The sequence below is a fragment of the Schistocerca nitens genome, chromosome 6 (genome assembly GCF_023898315.1).
Source record: "Schistocerca nitens isolate TAMUIC-IGC-003100 chromosome 6, iqSchNite1.1, whole genome shotgun sequence".
NCBI classification, from domain to species: domain Eukaryota; kingdom Metazoa; phylum Arthropoda; class Insecta; order Orthoptera; family Acrididae; genus Schistocerca; species Schistocerca nitens.
This window is the reverse complement of record NC_064619.1, coordinates 34,385,203-34,395,725: the sequence shown is the minus strand read 5'-3', so window position 1 is coordinate 34,395,725 and position 10,523 is coordinate 34,385,203.

Here is a 10,523-nt window from a genome sequence, read left to right as displayed (position 1 = left end):
GCAACGCTCCAGCAGGTCGCAGGGAATGGGCGCGGACCACAGAGGAAGCGCCTGCAGCCGTTGGTGGAGGGGGAAGGCCATAGGCATAAATACTGGACCAGGTCCACTCGAAGAGCAGTCTCAGGTCGCACCTGATGAAGGTTACGAGCTACGTGACCGAAATATCGTGCAAGTTCGACGCTGATATCCGGCAGAACACCCGACAACCCAAGATGTCACATGTAAGAGGTTTTTAAGTGTTGTTATTATGTACCGTTAGTAACGAAATAATAGGTCGCACGCAGATGCCGGTCTAAGCAGCGTTGGAAATGATATTTATTGATTATAATGAACACTCAACATTCAAATATACAGGGCAGAGGTGTCACCTTCTAACACCACATTCAATATTTTAACTAAATGAAATCAGTATCGTGCGACTAGGGCCTCCCGTCGGGGAGACCGTTCGCCAGGTGCAAGCCTTTCGATTTGACGCCACTTCTCCGACTTGCCCGTCGATGAGGATAAAATGATGATGATTAGGACAACACAACACCCAGTCTCTGAGCGGAGCAAACCTCCGACCCAGCCGGGAATCGAACCCGGGCCCTTAGGATTGATATTCCATCGCGCTGACCACTTAGCTACCGGCGGGGGACAGTATTTTAACTAAAACCACCCATTGATTCGCCAACAGTTAACTTTACTCGTTCCATAATCTGCAAGTTCTTCTTCATAGATCCTGCAGATTATGGAACGAGTCAAATTATGGATTAAAAGACGACATGTAACTAGCAGAAACTAACATGTATTCTGTATTAACAATTAACTTTAATCCATAAGATTCATTGTAACTTAGTAAATCAGACGTAAAAGCATTACTTTAAGAAAACAGCTGCTGCCTCCTCAGTTGTATTAAATAGCTGTCGTTTATCTTCTCCTGTTGAATAGCGCCAAGGCGGCCGCCGAAATTGACGTCCCCATCCGACGGACGGATTACCATCGATACTTGTCACATGCCGTCACTTCGTGAGACACGGCACAGGGGTTTGAAATTTAATCCAGGACACTGGCGCCCTGCTGCTCAGGAACTTTACGCCATCACCTCTCCTCTCTCGCTGGCCACCAGGATTCGAACCGGCGTACTTCCGAGTACAGCGCCACCGCACAAGTGTGTGCTAGCGACCATAACTAGGTACGCGCCTATTGGTTGTTTAGTATTTACTCGATTACATTGTTATTTCCAAAGAAAATTGTTATTTAGATCTAAAAAAACAATTCAGGCATAACTGAAAATTTTGTACGTGGCTGGAGCAGCAGCCATAGAGTGAAATCTTCTTGTAGAAATAGTAAAACAACAAATGAGTTGCAAATTGGAAGGTTTATAAAAACGTCTTCTTTAAAAGGAAAATATGAACAACTCTGTTTTAAAGCGACATATGTTTCTAGAGGTTTGATGTTCACAGTTTTTCCGATATGTTGTATTTGAGTGTATTCTTTCCTTCTATTCCTTTTAAGTTTATGTAGGAATGGTGTTTGTGTATTTGTGTACCTATGCACTTTGCATCGTGGTACGTAACACCATTGGAACAAAGAGACAACGTCAACATGAACATATTTTTTGTGTTTTGTACTGTGACAGTGGAAATCACACCACATTTTCGCTATCAGCGACTGAACCCATTAACGACTAAATGTGCTGAGAAAGTAACAATAGTATTCCAGGATCTACTCTAAATGCAGTGCTTAGTGTTGGCCTTCACTAACATAACAGGTGGAGCGCAAGTAACTTCCAGATTCCTAACTACTCAAAAAATGTGTGTGAAATCTTATGGGACTTAACTGCTAATGTCATCAGTCCCTAAGCTTACACACTACTTAACCTAAATTATCCTAAGGACAAACACACACACCCATGCCCGAGGGAGGACTCGAACCCTCGCCGGGTCCTAATTACTGTAATGACTTTCAGTTTAATTGACCCCAAACACTTCCATAGCAGTTCAGCTCGTAGTCGCCTGGTTTCGCACTGTTGCCACTAGAACCCACCGTCATTCACTCTCATGCACTCGACTACTATTTGTATTTCGTCCTTCTTATGACTGATTTGACGTGATTCCTCTTCTTCGCTAATCTCACAGTCTCAAGCTAGTACCGGCACCCATACTTCTCGATTTGTTACTATATAAATTCTAATCTGTGTCTTCCTCTATAAATTTTGCACTGCTCGGCACCATCTAGAAAAATTTTCTTCCTTTCTGTCTTTTCTCTTAGTTACTGCTCTCCACATACTCATTTCCTCTCCTGTTTGTTGGAAAACTTGCTCATTACTTATCTTATCAGTCTGCTTAAATTTTAGCATGCTTCAGTAGCAACATATCTGAAAGGCTCCAATTCTCCTCTCTTCCAACTTTCCCGCAGTGCATCATACGTTCCTATACAGTGTTGTATTACGTAATTACATCCTTCTAAACTTTGTTTTCATACTAATGACAGCGTTCCGTACCAGTAGATTTCTATTGGAGAGGAAAGCTCTCTGTGCCTCCGATAGTCTGATTCTCATCACCTCCTTTAATCCTCCTGGGATGCAGAATATCTTCATGTAACCTAGTAAAATTATGCCCAGCTTTGGCACTAAGTATGTTGCAAATCTCATTTCTGCTGCATTTTCAACTTCTCGCGGCGTAATGAATAATCCATTAAATTTCGAGCATGCAGCCGTCAAGTCTTGTGACTCGCTCTGAAGATGGCCGGACGATACGCGGCCGAAATATCAGTAGAAGAAATTTTATTTGCGCGGCTGCATGCCCGAAATTTAATGGATTACTCATTTCTGCTGCTCCTTAATACATTCGTCTTTCTTTAACAGATCATGTAATTCTTCCTCATTCTGATGGAGGAAAACAATGCCCCCAGTAATCTTATCATTGATACCTTATCACTCTGAAATTTAATTCCATTGATCAAACGTCCTTTTGTTTCCATCATTGCTTCTTCGGTCAACAGGTTGAAATACAGAGAAGAAAGACTGTGTAGATGCTGTGCACGTGCCTCATACCCACGCCTCCCTCCCCCACCTCGAAAGGATAAACCAGTCAATAATTAAGAGAATTTAAAAAAAAAAACTCTTTGTTGAGACTGGATAGCTATCTTAGGTGCTGGGTAGCTGCCTAGAGGTCTCACAGTGAGGGGTACTGAGCAAGGGACAAAAATTCAAATGGCTCTGAGCACTATGCGACTTAACATCTGAGGTCATCAGTCCCCTACACTTAGAACTACTTAAACCTAACTAACCTAAGGACATCACACACAACCATGTCCGAGGCCGGATTCGAACCTGCGACCGTAGCGGCTGTGGGTTCAAATGGTTCAAATGGCTCTGAGCACTATGGGACTTAACATCTGTGGTCATCAGTCCCCTAGAACTTAGAACTACATAAACCTAACTAACCTAAGGACATCACACACATCCATGCCCGAGGCAGGATTCGAACCTGCGACCGTAGCAGTCGCGCGGTTCCGGACTGTTCGTCTTAACCGCTAGACCACCGCGGCCGGCCTGCGTCAACTAGAGCTGAGCAGCCGGCCGCCCGGAGCGGCTCTGGGGTTCCAGACTGAAGCGCCTAGAACTGCTCGGTCACAGCGGCCGGCTAGCAAGGGACATCTTCACTTCATGTTAGTTAACTGTCTCGGTCAATGGAGTTGTCCAAGAGATTGTAACTCCGGAAATGCATAACCTCCCATTTCCATCTATTGCACTGCAATTTTTTTCCTTATTTTGTTACCTGAAGATATGACATTTCTGTGTCTTTATATATTGTAATTGTTTTACTGTTTGTATATATGTATATTTATGTATTTATGTTGGTTTGTTTTGTGAATATTATTTGTATTTATTCGCTGGGTCTGGCCTAGGGAAAACTATGCTATCGATCCATTACATCGATAGGTCGTGTGGAGAACCAAAATGTTTAGGATCTTTGGTAGTGTTAACTCTGCCGCGTGGAGTGCGGGCAGAGCAGAGAGAGTCTGGCTAGGGTGGTGCAGTGGAGGAGGTGTGTTGTGTGACGCTCCCGCGAGTTGCCGCGCTTTCGGGATTGGGCAGCATGTAATTGCGCTCGACTTGCTGTGATAGTTTCTGACACGGTGTCGCGGACGGGAAGCATTAGCTGACGCACATCAGGAGCCCGTTTCGCCTGGTGACCGTGTCGAGATGAAGGCGCGCCAACATCCAGCTTCTGCAACAGCGACGGCCGACAATGAGTGACTGTCGCCACCTCCTCGATCGACGGCTTCAAACCTTCAATCAACCAACAAGGAAGACTGGAAGCACGTAAAGTTTTAGAACTGTATGGCAGACCTCAGCTTTTCAAACTATTCAAATCACAAAATTACAGCAACGTAGCATGAACCTTTGTTGCTCATTGTCCCAATTGCATTACCAAGCAGGGTCCCTTCCTTTTCCGGAATGAACCCGAGTGTCGTTGAAATTCAAAGTTCAGTTAAGGTATTCATAGCTGGCTAAAATATTTAGATTACACAAGCACAAATTAAGAGTGCGAGTTTTGTTACCGTATTTTAGCTTACCTGTGACTGCAGCTCAGCTTGGTACGTACTAAATTTCACTATTGTCAATTGTTCAGAATCATTTAATTCAAGTCCAAAGTTAAATCTCTTATTTCTAAATTGCGTAGATTCAAGTAGCTTTTGAAATGATTGTTGAGATAGTCCAAGACTAACCGTATTTTACTGAATTTCGATGTGCTTCAGAAAGAAAGCTCACTATTAACTTCAGTCACTAAATTAACTTTCGATTTTCCGGTTTTATTAATTCTTTTGCTAAATTAAGTCAGAGTGTAGCGAAATTTATTACTTCTGACAAACTTTCAGTTTTCACACTACACGTGTCAACCTTCAGTTGCCACGCTTCTAGTGCTAATTATATGTGTAATAACCTTTCTTTTTCAGTTACTATAGTAATTGTCCTTAGGACTTGCGACCGTAATTTCCCCCAAATCTCAAATATCTAATTAGCGCCAATTAATTGTTAACGTGACGACCGCACATTTACTTTCTTTATTAACTTTACCCCTTTTCAAAATTAATTTCCACCAGTTTCATTTGCATTTTTCCTTTCATTTAGATGTAACCCTTTCCTCCCTCTTCGGTGACGATTGCTTTTCCCAAATTTCCATTAGGTACAAGCGGTTTAATTTTTCACTGTCATTAAGGTCGGTAAGTGAGGGGCAGGTTACAAGATGTCACATGGTACCTTATGTGTGGGCTGTCCAGGGACTGCGGGAAGATGCTGCCCTCTCATGTCTACCGGCGCTTGTCCTGCAAACACGTTCCTTTGCCACTCCCACATGGAATGTGTTAGATTTCTCTGAGCTACACTTCGGGTTTCTGTGGTCGCCCCTCCCTTTCTCTAGGCACCAAAGTACACCCTCTTTCGGAAATAAACCTCTTCGCGGGTTAGTTCTTTTTTTTTTCGGATAACTTTTTGTCCTTCGTTTGACCCTATAATTTGGATGCCCGTTGCATCACCTTTTGCGCCTTCTTGCACAATTCTGGTGTTGGGTAAGTGGGATACCTTTCACGTCCAGAGTAATGGTCCTTTTGCTGCTGGTTTCTGCCAGTATCCTGCTTGTGAACAGTTAAAGTGAGCAATGAACAACGTTTGGTGTGGCCTTTGACCGCCTCTGGCTCAAGTTGGGCCACTGCTGAAAAGTGCATGGACTATGTCCCTGCTACGCCACGCTCCTCTGGCATAGTACCACTGGCACACACATGTGTGCGTGGAAGTTCTGTCATGCTGTGCGTGAGCCATCTAGCTCATTCTGCTTCCACTGCTGTCCTCGGTTCCGCTGAATTCTAGCCGGCCAACACTACGCCACTGCTCAAGTCCTGTCCTACTCATTGCTCGCTGCTGCCTACCCACCTGATACCTGATGCTGGGCTGCGTTCGGTGTCTTTGCTGCCTGTACCTGGCACTTCCGTGTGAGTCCGAGAATCCATTCGATGCTCGAATTGTCCTTTCCCAGTAGCCGCCTTCCCCACGCCACTGCGACCTCCATGTTATCCAGAACATCCTGATGCACCACCTCCCCCACCACAAAACCGCCGCCATCACTGCCGTCTTCACACGACATCATTTACGTGAGTATCGGAACATCTGCTTCTGTATCCTGTCGCCGATCTTCTGGGGGATGTATGTACCACCTAGGAGCCTGGAGAAGTAGAAATTCCTCACCCAGCAGGGTTTCCTTTATTTGTTGCGCTATTTTTATTTATTATTGTTTGCTACATGCCCCATTTGTTATAATCATGCCTCAAAAAACGGGCCTTGAGGTGAAAATGCCTCAGAGAATGCCGAAGACTTAATGATGCCTGGTCAGAAATATAGATTTAGGAGAGAGAAATGCTGAATACGAAGCTTAGCAGCCCAAGCAGCTCATCCCAAGGTGGATTGCAATGTTGAAGTTACCCTTCGTGAGGCAAGGAGTGTTGAAACTAGCCCGGCTACTGCCTCTCATACCCAATCTAGTACTGCCAGTAGTTTTCTCGCAGTCAATTTTATTCTCTACTTCTCGTGGAAACCAACATAAAATGCGGTAACCTTTCTGCAAAATGTTCGTGACTTGAGTTGCTTTTGCGTTTGACCTAATACTTTTCTGTTGAATGTGACACGATTGAAGTTAACTGGAAATGCACGTGTCTATGTAGAGTCAGTTGACACATTAAAATGTGATGACTGATATGAATCCCTGACAAAAGGTTTAGTAGAGTGGTATTCTAACAACTTGGTGTAGTTACTAGCGTGACAGACTGTCCACCCTCAGACAAAGGTCGGGCAAAGATTTTGAGCTATTTGCATAACAACTATTTCATTCAAAACTTACTGTATATTCTTGCTTAGGATACAACCTGCATTGAATATTCCTTGAAGAGGCTGAGGCACATGGAACAGATGTCTTCATCCATGAGGTATCTATCCACAAATTGGTGAAGCAGTCTGCCTAACACTATTACTTCAAGAAGCCGTACACTTTGTTGAGGCTCCGCAGCGCACAGTGAGTCGTACCGTTTGTTTACTAATGAATCAGTTTGTGGCAGATGCAGTTGCGCCAGTCGTATTGATGATACTTGTTTAGTGCCTTATGGTTCTAATTGTTGAGGATTTGGGCACTTAGGAATGCACTGCCCACAAAACTGAAACAGATTATTTTATAGCCTTGGCTCTCAACTCCGTGGCTGCGAAAATACGCATTGTAATCAGAGAAATGGTAGGGGCAGGTCCAATCCTACCTGGTAAGGATCCCACACCGCGCAGCAATATTCCAACAGAGGAAGGACAAGTGTGATGTAGGCTGTCTCTCTAGTGGGTTTGTCGCATCTTCTAAGTGTTCTGCCAACAAAGCGCAGTCTTTGTTTCGCCTTCCCCACAATCTATGTGGTCTTTCCAATTTAAGTTGCTCGTAATTGTAATTCCTAGGTATTTAGTCGAATTAATAGCCCTTAGATTTATGCGATTTATCGTATACCCAAAATTTATCGGATTTCTTTTAGTATCCATATGGATGACCTCGCACTTTTCATTGTTTAGTGCCAATTGCCTCTTTCCACACCATACAGAAATTCTCTCTATTGGCAGCAAATCAGGGTTCGTTGAAGGATGTTTGTGGACTTTCGAATCCAAGAAAAGTGGAGATTATCATGAGGAGATGTGCGCCGAAACCTTCGAGAAGTGGTTTCAAGATGTTCTTCCTCGGCTTCAGGAGAATGCAGTTATTGTTCTTGATAACGCGCCGTACCATTCTCGGAGAAAAGAAAAAGTTCCCAATCCGAATTCCAATAAGCACGAAACGTCGATTTCGAAGACGGTATGTTGAAGAAAGAACTTTTAGATATAGTTAAAAATCACAGAACAGCGCACAACGAATACGCAATAGATGAAATGGTGAAGAATGCTGGGAAAACTGTTCTCAGAATTCCTCCGTACCACTGTGAATTAAACGCCATCGAGTTAGTGTGGACCACAACCAAAGCTATGTTGCGAAAAACAAAACATACAAAATCCCAGAAGTTAAAGTACTGCTAGAAGAAGCAGTAAGAACAGTGACTGCAGAGGATTGGAACAAGTGCGTCATCCATGTCGTAGAAAAAGTGGAAACTCAAATGTGGAAATTAGACTGCATTATAGAGGAGAGAGAGAGAAGCGGTTTGTTATAAACCTCAATGAAAACAGTTCAAGTTCGACAGAGTGAACCTTGTTTCGTCCTTTATCATTATTATTACTGGTATTGTTATTAAAATCAACAATTATTTGTGTTTGAATTGAGCGTTTTGTTAGCAACCTCAATGTAAATAAATCTGCTTCGACAGAATGAACTCAGTTTAACATTATTGTTAAATTTATTTCGTACATTGTTGCCCAGGTTTCTCACGGTCCGCTGTGACAGCTCGGCAGCCAGCCGAACGCCGCCAGCTGCAAAGCATGCGCCAAGGATTTTCCACACCCCTACGTACCACGTGAACACCGAATGCTTTCTCGGGAAATGAGCGTAGTCGCTCACGTGACGCTGTTTGTGTTTCGTCCCAGCTGTTGGTGAATAGACTTTAGATCATTTTGTAATTGGAACTGACCGTCTGATGATTTCACTAGACGGTAAATTACTGCTTCATCTTCAAACAATCTAAGGGGGCTGCTCAGATTATCACCTAGATCATTTATGTAAACAGAAACAGCAGAGGGCCTATGACACTACCTTGCGGAACGCCAGACATCACTTCTGTTCTACTCGATGTTTACCGTCTATCACTACGAACTGTGACCTCTCTGAGAGAAAATCACGAATCCAGTCACACAACTGAGACGATACTCCATATGCACGCAATTTTATTAATAGTCTCTTGTGAGGAACGGTATCAAAAGCCTTTTGGAAATCTAGGAATACGGGATCGATCTGAGATCCCTTGTCGACGACATTCATTACTTCATGAGAATAAAGAGCTAGATGTGTTTCACAAGAACGATATTTTCTGAATCCGTGTTGGTTATGTATCAATAAGTGATTTTCTTCAAGGAGATTCATAAAGTTCGAGTACAGTGTGTACTCCAAAATCCTACTGCAAATTGAGGTCAGTGATATGGGTCTGCAATTCAACGGGTCACTCCTATTTCCTTTCTTGAATATTGGTGTGACCTGTGCTACCTTCCAGTCTTTAGGAACAGGCATTTCGTCAAGTCAGCGGTTGTATGTGATTGCTAAGAAAGAGCTGATTAATTACAACGTTAAATATCGGGTACAAACCAGAAAGGAATGGGGGCAAATTTTCAAAAGACAACTAGTGTCTTAGTACAATACTACTGCCTATATCTACTACCAGGGAGCCGACCGAGTAAAGCCCTGAGGGTTGGGTACAAACGAGAAAATAATGAGGACAGGTAGACAATGAAACAAATCACCACGAGGATTACAGAATGTTACTCCCCTTTATCAGCACGCAGTTCCATGGATCCACGGCGCGTCGCGGCGGTTACTGAGTGGTGCCGATGAAAGCCAGGTAGAAGAGGGCAGCCAGGCCACGAACGGTCGTGGGACACGAATGTTGCCAACCAGCCGACGGGGTGTCGGCCTGCTGCTTGTAGCCTACGCTGACCCCGGTGAAGTACTCCCGTATCTTCGCTCTGCGCAGGCCCTCCTTGTGCAGCTCCTGACCTCGTGACCACCTCTTGTCGCGACGCTACCGCCAATCCGCAATCTTCGTGCCTCCCTCTCTGGCCATCGAACCACTTATATATATATCACAGAACAATCAACTAACTCAATGACGCCACTGCTCACTTCTCATTCACTCAAACGTAATGACAATGTGAAGTACGTGAGATAGATCATGCGAGAGACGAACATGTCAGACATTTGACGGCAATGGACTGGTGCACTGAAATCACAGTTCCCAGCTTTTTCTGTGATAAGCCGTGTTCCCATTCATTATGTGGGTCAGTTCCATGTCAGTGCCGTAACTATTTTCCAGGCCATTTTATGTAGCCCATCCTTTATAAGAAAGGCTGGCTAGCACGGATAGGGATAGGTTTCGTTTGATTCACGGAAGATCGTTGCGGAAATTGTGAAATACCTGACCTGGGAGTCTCTTGAAGATTTATCTCGCGAAAAACTATGTAGAAAGTTTGAAGAACCAGTAGGGACCGCCAAGACAGGATTAGATTAGAAACAGTATGCACAGAGGCATTTAAACATTCTTCCCACACACTATAAGAGAGCTGAACAAGAGGTAACCTTGTTATGAGGTGCAGTTTGAAGTACCTACTATCATTTGCCGAATATGCATGCAGATGTAGATATAAATCCAGATCATATCTGAATGAAAACGGAGGGTTTGGTGAGATGAATCATGTCCTGCTCTTATATCAAGTTAACTGTCGAGTCAGGGTAAGACATTTTACTGTCAGACAAATGAAGTGTGGCACACACTACCTTGAGGAGCAAGATTATTCAGTGCGAGCCCAACTATTTCATCTT